This window comes from Pan troglodytes, chromosome 5, assembly GCF_028858775.2.
Source record: "Pan troglodytes isolate AG18354 chromosome 5, NHGRI_mPanTro3-v2.0_pri, whole genome shotgun sequence".
Classification (NCBI taxonomy): domain Eukaryota; kingdom Metazoa; phylum Chordata; class Mammalia; order Primates; family Hominidae; genus Pan; species Pan troglodytes.
The window spans coordinates 41636404-41647455 of record NC_072403.2 but is presented as its reverse complement, the minus strand read 5'-3'; positions in this window follow the sequence as shown (position 1 = coordinate 41647455).

Below are 11052 nucleotides of genomic sequence, written 5' to 3'. Positions count from 1 at the left end.
GCAAGGGAGGCTGGGAAATTCAAAGGAGTCTTGGAATATTTAGCATCTACTATCATTTCTGCTGTGTAACTCTTAGCCCTGTTTTACAGACTAGGAACCTGAAGGCTCAAGATAAAGTTACTTGCCCAAGGAACAGGATTAAGTGGCAGAGTCAGATATAAATCCAGGGCATTCTAGCTCCTGGGTCCAAGTTCTTACCACTGATCTACACTGCTGCGGGCGGCCAGAGGGCTTTGGCCCTAGTAAGGGGGTTCCCATCATTACCTAGTAAGGGGGCTCCAGCAGTCGCGGTCTGAACTCTCTTCATATGTGTGTTCTGCTACCTTGGCTGACTAGTGACCCATCCACGCAGACCATTTGTGAACTGGAGAGGAGGCCTGGGGATGGATAGTTCCTTGTACTGCTTCACCGGCTTCCTTTGCCCATACCCCCATGACCGTTAGACACTTGAGAAGTATTGTTGACTGCTTAGGAAAGTGGCAAATTTGAAGGCAAGGGGCCAGCAACTGTGTGTCAGGGTTAGCAGCCCCTGGGGAACCCACTGAAGGCCCTGAGGGGTGGTGAAGCCCCTGGAATTCCGTACAAAATATTATGTGCATGGCTTTTTTTTTTTTTTTCTTAAGCCAGAGATCTTCCGGTTTCCTCAAAAACAACTGGTTCAGAACCTTTATTTTCAGTTGAGGAAACCGAGGCCCAGAGAGGGCAGGGACTTCTCCCAGTAACTTAGCTGGTGAGTAGCAGAGCCAGGCCTAGCTCTGCTCTGACTCCAAGTCCTGTACCATGGCCTGCCAGCACCGGTCACAGGCACATGTCCAGGGTACCTCTGCATTGCGGGGGAGTAGGAACAAGATCACCAGGGTCTCCAGCGCCGGGAATCACTGAGCTGCCTGACCTGTGAGCATGGCCACAGCTCTGCCCAGGGCCCAAAACTGGCCACCTCAGACTTCAGTGAGCAGAAGGGGGTCAGTTCAGGACAGGGGAGCACCTTGCTGGTGGACTTCTTACCCCCTATTTCCTGCCCCTTCACCTTCCCCTCCTCTGACAGTCTCTAACGTCTCACTTCTTTTCTTCTGCATCTTTCTGGTGGCGCAAGTGGTGGTGTCCATGACAATGTTCTCACTGGTCTGCAGCAAAATGAAAACAATAAGGATAATGTAGTGGTGTTTTTGTTAAAGGTAAATATATTCAATTTATTATTATTAAAAAAAATTTGTTTTTGAGGTGTCACCCAGGCTGTAGTGCAGTGGCGCGATCTCGGCTCACTGCAGCCTTCGCCTCCTGGGTTCAAGCAAGTCTCCTGCCTCAGCCCCCCTCCAAGTAGCTGGGAATACAGGCGCGCGCCACCACGCCCGGCTAATTCTTGTATTTTTAGTAGAGGTAGCGTCTCAACATATTGCCCAGGCAGGGAAATGTATTTAATTTAAAAAGTAATTATTTATTCTGAAATTATGTCTTTTCTACTTCTTTGGTGTTAAAATGTGCTTTTATGAAATAATGGCGATCAGGGGTTCAAGACCAACCTGGCAACAAAGTGAGACCTCTGTCTCTACAAAAAATAAAAGAATTAGCTGGGCATGGTGGCATCTGCCTATGGTCCCAAATACATGGGAGGCTGAGGTGAGAGGATCTCGAGCCTGGGAGGTTGAGGCTGCAGTGAGCCATGCCACTGCACTCCAATCTGGGTGACAGAGATAGACTGTCTCAAAAAAGTAATAATAATTAAAATAAATAAAATGGTGATGGTATTTGGAGGTAAAAAAAAAATTTTTTTTTAATATATTTTTAAAAAGCAATAATAGCCACGATACAGTAGTAGTTTTGTTTCATTGTTCATGTTCTTTTTTGGCATATATATATATATATATATATATATATATACTTTTTTTTTTTTTTGAGACCAAGTCTTGCGCTGTCACCCAGGCTGGAGTGCAGAGGTGCCATCTTGGCTCACTGCAACCTCTGCCTCCCAGGTTCAAGCAATTCTCCTGCCTCAGCTTCCCAAGTAGCTGGGATTACAGGCGCCCGCCACCACACCTGGCTAATTTTTTTGTATTTTTTTTAGTAGAGACAGGGTTTCACCATGTTGGCCAGGCTGGTCTTGAACCCCTGATCTTAGGTGATCCACCGGCCTCCCAAAGTGCTGGGATTACAGGCTTGAGCCACCGAAACTGGCTTTTGGCCAATATATTAAATATATGTGCACAAATTCTGTTAGTCCTCAGAATTTTTTGGAAGTCTTATCAGTCTTTGAAATCCAAAATAAAATTCTGGGGAAAACTGACCTCATGAAAATTGCGCATTACTCAAGTCCTTCCTGAAGGAACTCTAAAAGTAATCTGGGGAGAGTGAGGAACGAGTGGGTGCCCTAAGAGTTTGAAATGCAAAGATAGATCAGCAAAGCCTTCCTAGAGAAGAGGACCAGAGTGGGAAGTGTTTGGAGGTGAGGAGGTGGAGGCCTCAAGGTTGTATGTCCCGAACCCTGGCAGGAGAGGGCCGCGCTGTTTTGCTAAGCCTTGAAGGGGGACTGGGATTTGGCAAGCAGAGAGACTAAGGGTTTCCAACCAGGGGTACAGGGTGGGCAAAGATTTGGAAGTGACAGTGAGTAGCTATGGGTAGAACAGCAAGGAGATGGTGTCTGCTTGTTGGGGATACAGATTGGAGATGGGGCGGTCAGCGTGCCAAGGAACTTGAGGGTCTGTGAGAATAGCCCCTGTTGAGGTGGCTCCTCAGTGGAAAGCTGGGCTGGTGGTGGCAATGCTAGAGTCAGAGCAGGGGGACCTGAGCCATTGAGCCAGGGGTGCAGGGTGAGGGTGGGGTTGCCCTGCTCTGTCTGTGAGGACAGGAGGGTCTCTAGAAGGAGAGGCCCAGCATGCCCAAGGGAGATCAGCTCTTTCCCAGCTTCTAGTCACCCCACCCACACAACATACTCTGAACCAGGGGCAGGGCTCAGAACACACACTTCTCATTTTACTTCTTCCCGGGACAGGCTGGCCCTGCTGAGAGGCTATCAGCTCAGCTTGGGAGAAAGACAGGCCTGGAGGGAGAAGAGGGAGCTGACCTGCCGCCTCCTCCTGGACTGGGCTGGCCCTTTGACCCTAGGGCTTTGGCCTGAAGGACAGAGTGGGCGGTGGTGTCTGGCGGCCAGGTGTGCTGCCCCATTGCCTTCACCCATGGGAGGGGACTGAGCTTTTCCAAGCAGCTTAGCCTATGACAGGGGCCTTCCTCAGATGGGCCAAGGAGGGCACCCTACAACCTCTGTGTTCAGGCAAAAGGTTCATGCACAGAGAGGTCTCCAGAGGGGACATAGCAGGGGAATGCCCCGTGCTGCCACCCTGCCCACACCACCTGTGCGTAGGGTGCATGTGTAGACTCGCTGGCTCTAGAGCCCCTTCCTTCTCCCACTCGGTGAGGCTGAGCCACATTTGTGCCTAGTCGCCTTGGCAGTGAGGGCCCCTTGCTTACCTCAAGGAGCCACGAGGGAATCACAACTCCTGTAGCTGCAAGTGAAAGAATTCAAGCCAAAGTATGTAATTTTAACAATAAAAAGCAAAAGAAACAGTATTGGGTCAGTCACCAGGCTGGCCTCAAGGCTCCAAAGAGGAACCACTGACAGATGTCTCTCTCTTCAGCTTCAGCCTTCAGGCAGCCTCATTTCCTCTCAGGGAGGAAGACTGCTCTCTGTGGGGGGCAGCAGGGAGCTGTGCACAGCTCTATGCACCTCCCTTCAGCACCCATCTAGAAATCCTAGAAGGCCAGGGGGACTAGGGACCAGAACCTCATGGAACCTGAACAGGGCAGCTCCCCAAAGGCAGGGAGATAGGGGGTTGCTGTCTCCTGAGGAATAGGACATGGATACTGAGTGGGCAGAATTATAGGTGCCCACAACATCCCAAGTTGCCATACACGGAGGATTGCTCTGCTTAAGACCATACCTGGGCCGGGCGCGGTGGCTCACGCCTGTAATCCCAGCACTTTGGGAGGCCAAGGTGGGCAGATGATGAGGTCAGGAGATCGAGACCATCCTGGCTGACACGGTGAAACCCCTTCTCTACTAAAAATACAAAAAACTAGCCAGGCGTGGTGTCAGGCGCTTGTAGTCCCAGCTACTCGGGAAGCTGGGGCAGGAGAATGGCGTGAACCCGGGAGGCGGAGCTTGCAGTAAGCCGAGATCGCGCCACTGCACTCCAGCCTGGGCAACAGAGCGAGACTCCATCTCAAAAAGAAAAAAAAAAAAAAAATACCTGGATTCAGGAAAAGCTCCCTGGGGCAGGAAGGAGTCATGGACAGTATCCTTTAGCCAAGGGTAACACTGTAGGAAGGGTCCTTGGAAACTTGTTCCCCCCACCACCCCCAAGAAGCCTAAGCTACATTCTACAGAGCAATGGATCTCCATCACTTTTTTTGACTACAACCCATGGTAAAGGTACATTTCACACAGGTATTCAGACAACTAGTAGCTCCAATTAGTTGGTGTCTGTGTTATGCTGGTTTGATGATCACCACTGCAAACATGTGTGTGCTCGTGCATATATACAATGTGTAGGTGTGTGTATGGAACTAAAGTTTCACAAAACAATACTTACATTTACCATATGTGATCTTATCTGAGATTTTCTATTCTTTTCTATTTCATCTTTTAAAAGTGCTGGTTAGGAGCTGGGCATGGTGGTTCATGCCTGTAATCCCAACACTTTGGGAGGCTGAGGCAGGCGGATCATGAGGTCAGGAGTTCCAGACCAGCCTGACCAACATGATGAAACCCCGTCTCTACTAAAAATACAAAAATTAGCCGGGTGTGGTGGCACGTGCCTGTAACCCCAGCTACTCAGGAGGCTGAGGCAGGAGAATTGCTTGAACCCGGGAGGCGGAGGTTGCAGTGAGCCGAGATCGCACCACTGCACTCCAGCCTGGGTGACAGAGTGAGATTCCGTCTCAAAAAAAAAAAAAAAAAAAAAAAAGCTGATTAGGATGCACCAAATTGGTTTCATTGTCCACTTACAATCCATCAATTGCTCTACCATTCTGTTGAGTCCACTAGGTTCGTCTGTCCAACTCACTGTATACATCTTGGTGGTCTCCATTCCATTTACCTATTCATTCATCATTCATTCATGTATTCAACAAACGTTTAGTGATACCTATCTTATGTCAGGTACCTTATCAGAGCTCAGTTGCGGATAACAGATACCACCATACTTATTTTAAGCAGAAAGGAATGTAATACAGATAATTGAGGGCTGACGAAGACGTTGAAATGACTGGAAGAGTGGAAACCAGACTGAGCCTCCAGGAATGACTTAAAAAACAAAACAAAACAACCCTGCAGAACTGAGCTACCAGGGGAGCTACTACCCCTGCCACCATCAGGCAGTGAGGAGGTAGGTAGTCATCACTGCAGTCCCAGGAACACACACCTTAGCTGTGATATCGGGTTCAGGAAGCTGCCATGAAAGATTATTGCCTGCCAGGTGCAGTGGCTCACACATGTAATCCCAGCACTTTGGGAGGCCAAGGTGGAAAGATCGCTTGAGCTCAGGAGTTCAAGACCAGCCTGGGCAACATAGCAAGGCCTGGTCTCTACAAAAAAATTTTTAAAAATTAGTCCAGCATGGTGGTGCACCTGTAGTCCCAAGCTACTTGGGAGGTTGAGGTGGGAAGATCGTTTGAGTCTGGGAGATTGAGGCTGTAGTGAGCTATGATTGCATCACTGCACTCCAGCAAAACTATTGCCTGTAGGCAGATGTGGTGGCTCACACCTGTAATATTAGCACTTTGGGAGGCCAAGGCAGGAGGGTTGCTTGAGGCCAGGAGTTTGAGACCAGCCTGGACAACATAGTGATACCCTTGTCTCTACAAAAAAAAAAAAAAAAAAAAAAAAATTAGCTGGGTGTGGTGGTGTGCACCATATAGTCCCAGCTACTCAGGAGGCTGAGGTGGGAGGATCACTTAAACCTAGGAGTTTGGGGTTACAGTGAGCTATGATCATAGCACTACACTCCAGCCTGGGCAACACCCCTGTCTCTAAAAAAAAAAAAAAAAAAGTATTGCCTATGTCTTCCCTAGCCAAAACAAAACAAAAAAAGTATGCCTCCCACAAATGCCACTGCCCTCCCTTACCTCCATGAAGATTAGGCTTTAGGCAGTGCATGTGATCAGCAATCACACCTAGGTCTACCACTCTAGTGTTTAGCTTTCCTGCCCTGCAGTGCAGGAAGGGACACCAGAAGGAGATGAAAGAACAGCTGAACAAGCCATGCTACAGCAGCCACTATAGGGAAAAGTGCCTGGAGGTGGTGCAGGTTACCTGGAGAGGGTGAAGTTAGTTTTCTACTTCCTATTTGAAATCTTTTCAGTTTTTACAGCTGCAAATCACTTTTTTTTTTTCTTTTTGAGACAGGGTCTCACTCTGTTGCCCAGGCTGGAGTGCAGTGGCATGATCATAACTTACTGCAGCCTTGGCCTTCTGGGCTCAAGTGATCCTCCTTCCTCAGCCTCCCAAGGCTAGGAACTATAAGTGCACGCCACCACACCTGGCTTTTTTTTTTTAAGCCTTTTAAAGATTATTCATCTTTCAGCGCTTCAACATGATGCCAAAACAATAATTTACTGAATACAAATAGCAAGGAAAGGAATCAAACATTTATAAAATATATTTATTATTTTTCTGACCAAAGTGCAATGATTTAAAAGTGCCTGGAGGTGGTGCAGGTTACCTGGAGAGGGTGAAGTTAGTTTTCTACTTCCTATTTGAAATCTTTTCAGTTTTTACAGCTGCAAATCACTTTTTTTTCTTTTTGAGACAGGCAATTTTAATCTTTCAAACTACATCTCAATTAGTGGCTGGAAAGTATAGGTAAGACAAATTAAGTTTTTTATGTACTTTTTTATCGTCACAGGAGAGAATTAAGAGACATAACTTCATCTTAGTTATGGCGCTCACTAAACAAAGAAGCGTATCAAGCTTTTTTTTTTTGTTCGTTTTCTAGACCAAATACAAGGTTAGGATTAATTAGAAGAAGCAATCTAGTTAAATTTCCCATTTGTATTTTATTTTCTTGAATACTTCTTTTTATAGTTGTTTTTTTTTTATTTTTTGTACAGATGGGACACGTTGCACAGGCTGGTCTTAAACTTTTATTTTTATTTTTATTTGAAACAGAGTCTGGCTCTGTCGACCAGGCTGGAGTGCAGTGGAGTGATTTCGGGTCACTGCAACCTCTGCCTCCTAGGTTCAAGAGATTCTCCTGCCCCAGCCTCCTGAGTAGCTGGGATTACAGGCGTCTGCCACCACGCCAGGCTAATTTTTGTATTTTTAGTAGAGACGGAGTTTCACCATGTTGACCAGGCTGGTCTCAAACTCCTGACCTCAGGTGATCCGCCTATCTCGGCCTCGCAAAGTGCTGGTAATATAGGAGTTATTAAGAAACTATTTTAGGCAGACAGTAAGGGTAAGGAGTCCTCAGTAAGGCTTATTCTTTTTTTTGTTTTGTTTTTGTTTTTTGAGACAGAGTCTCACTCTCGCCCAGGCTGGAGTGCAGTGGCGCAACCTCGGCTCACTGCAAGCTCCGCCTCCCGAGTTCACGCCATTCTCCTGCCTCAGCCTCCCAAGTAGCTGGAACTACAGGCACCAGCCACCGCGCCCGGCTATTTTTTTTTTTTTTTTTGTATTTTTAGTAGAGACGGGGTTTCACCATGTTAGCCAGGTTGGAGGCTTTTTCTTTTAATAAAAGCACCCCCCCGCCCCAAACATTTCAGGGTTTTTTTGAGACTCACTCAGTCACCCAGGCTGGAGTGCAGTGGTGCGGTCTCCACATCCCGGGTTCAAGCGATTCTCCCTCCTGCCTCAACCTCCCGTGTAGCTGGGATTACAGGCGCCTGCCACCAGGCCGGCTAATTTTTTGTATTTTAAGTACAGACAGGGTTTCACCATGTTGGCCAGGCTGGTCTCAAACTCCTGACCTCGTGATCCGCCCCGTCCGCCTCGGCTTCCCAGAGCTTTGGGATTACAGGCGTGAGCCACCGGGCCCGGCGGCAACATTTCTTTTCTAACAGAAAAGCAGGCTGGCAAGCTTTGATATGCAAATACAGGCTGTCAGAAACTAGGTCCATCCAATGTGGCGATTCCCGCCCTCTTCTCCTTGTCCCAACGTGTGCCAGGTGTCGTGACCACCTCCAGATTGCTCTAAGAATGCAGGACATCAAGGATACCTGCATTTGCATATTAAAAGGCTAAGGTAGGAGGACCAGGTTTTTCGCCCGCTATGTGAATGACACACCTGGTCAAACCAGTCCCCTGGTCCCTATGCAAATCAGACACTGCCTCCTCCAGCCTCCCAATATAAAGGACTACTTTCCGCGCACACGGGGTTTGTCCGTTTGGAGCCCTGCTCCCTCTGTACGGGGGAGCCGTTTTCTTCTTTCTTTCTTCTTTCTTGCCTATTAAACTTTCTGCCTCTTAAAACCACTCCACGTATGCCCGTGTCGTTTATCTAATCAGCGAGAGAGAAAGAACCCTGGTGTTTCTCCAGTCATGGGAGCTGTATCACTGGGATTGCAGGCATGAGCCACCACGCCTAGTCTGGTCTGAAACTCTTAGCTTCAAGGGATCTTCCTGCTTCTGCCTCCCAAAGAGCTGGGATTACAGGTATGAACCACTGTGCCTGGCCCTATACCACATTTTCTCTACCCATTCATCTGCTGTTGGACATGTGGGTCGATTCACTATCTTGGCTATTGTGAATAGTGCTGCAATAAACATGAGAGTGAAGACGTCTCTTCCATACTGATTTCCTTTCCTTTGGATAAATGCTCAGTAGTGAAACTGCTGGATCATATGGCAGTTCTGCTTGTAGTTTTTTGTGGTACCTGTGAAAGGAAAATAAATTTGCTGCCCCAAAATCACTAAGCTAAAGGGAAAAGTCAAGCTGGGAACTGCGTAGAGTAAAGCTGCCTCCCATTCTATTCAAAGTCATCCCTCTGCTCACTGAGATAAATGCATATGTGATTGCCTCCCTTGGAGAGGCTAATCAGAAACTCAAAAGAATTGCAATCATTTGTGTCTTGTCTACCTATATGAGCTGGAAGCTCCCTCCCCACTTTGAGTTATCTCACCTTTCCAGACAGAACCAATGTTCATCTTACATATGTTGATTGATGTCTCATATCTCCCTAAAATGTGTAAAACCAAGCTGTGCTCTGACCACCTTGGGCACATGTGATCAGGACCTCCTGAGGCTGTGTCACAGGTGCACATCCTCAACATTAGCAAAATAAACTTTCTAAATAAACTGAGAGCTGTCTCAGATATTTGAGGTTCACATACCTACATACTGTTCTCCATAGTGGCTGTACTAGTGTACATTCCCACCAATAGTGTATATGAGTGCCTTTTCCTCCACATCCCTGTCAGCATTTATTTTTTGTCTTTTTGATAATAGGCATCCTATTATCAAAATGTGCAATTCCCTGATGATTAGTGATGGTGAGCATTTTCTTCATATAATTCTTGGCCATTTGTATGTCTTCTTTTGAGAAATGTCTGTTTAGGTCATTAGCCGTTTTTTGTGTGTGTGTGTGTGTTTTTTGAGACAAAAGTCTCACTCTGTCTAATCTCATGCCTTCTGACCTAAGTTGTGATAAGAGAAATGTAAACCGAGATCATACCTGTCAGAAAGATATATCATTTTCTTCCTAAAAGACTGCTACAGTTTTGTAATACAGTGGGTCGGTCAAGGTGTGGGAAAATATTATTGGTAAGAGCAAAGATTGATGAAACTTCTTAAAAGGGAAATTTGGCAATAACTAATACAGTCTTTGATCTAATAATTCCACTTCTAGGAATTTTTCCTACAGAAATATTCCCATATATGCCAATATATAGTTCCTTGCAGCATCATTTGTAATGAGTATAAATAACTTAAGGTCTGCCAACTGGTTAAATAAATCATGGTACATTCGTATAATGGAATTCTTTTTCTTTTCTTTTCTTTTTTTTTTTTTGAGACAGAGTCTTGCTCTGTCGCCCAGGCTGGAGTGCAGTGGCACAATCTCGGCTCACTTTAAGCTCTGCCTCCTGGGTTCACGCCATTCTCCTGCCTCAGCCTCCCGAGTAGCTGGGACTACAGGCGCCTGCCACCATGCTGGCTAATTTTTTGTATTTTTAAGTAGAGACGGGGTTTCACCGTGTTAACCAGGATGGTTTTGATTTCCTGACCTCGTGATCCGCCGCCCGCCTCGGCCTTCTAAAGTGCTGGGATTACAGGCGTGAGCCACCGCACCTGGCCTGGAATTCTTTTCTTGAGACAAAATCTCACTCTATCACCCAGGCTGGAGTGCAGTTGTGTGATCTTGGCTTACTGCAACCTCCACCTCCCAGGTTCAAGCGATTCTCCCACCTCAGCCTCCTGAGTAGCTGGGACTACAGGTGTGCACCACCACGCCCGGCTAAATTTTTTTTTTTTTTTTTTGTATTTTTAGTAGAGACAGGGTTTCACCATATTGGCCAGGCTTGTCTCGAACTCCTGACCTCAAGTGATCCACCCACTTTGGCCTCCCAAATTGCTGGGATTACAGGTGTGAGCCACTGTGCCCAGCCCATTTGCCCATTTTTTAAATCAAATTGTTTGTTTTTTGTTTTTTGTGGGGTTTTTTTGTTTGTTTTTGTTTTTGTTTTTTTGCTGTAGAGATGATTGAGTTCCTTGTATATACAGGATATTAATCCCCTGTTAAATGAGTACTTTGCAAATATTTTCTCCCATTCTGTAGGTTGTCTTTTCACTCTGTGGTTTTCTTTGTGGTGTAGAAGCTGGTTTTGTTTTGCTTTGTTTTGTTTTTGAGACGGAGCCTTGCTCTGTCGCCCAGGCTGGAGTGCAGTGGCGTAATCTCAGTTTACTGCAACCTCTGCCTCCTGGGATCAAGCGATTCTCCTGCCTCAGCCTCCCAAGTAGCTGGGATTACAGGCACACATCACCACACCTGGCTAATTTTTGTATTTTTAGTAGAGACGGGGTTTCACCATGTTGGTCAGGCTGGTCTCGAACTCCTGACCTCATG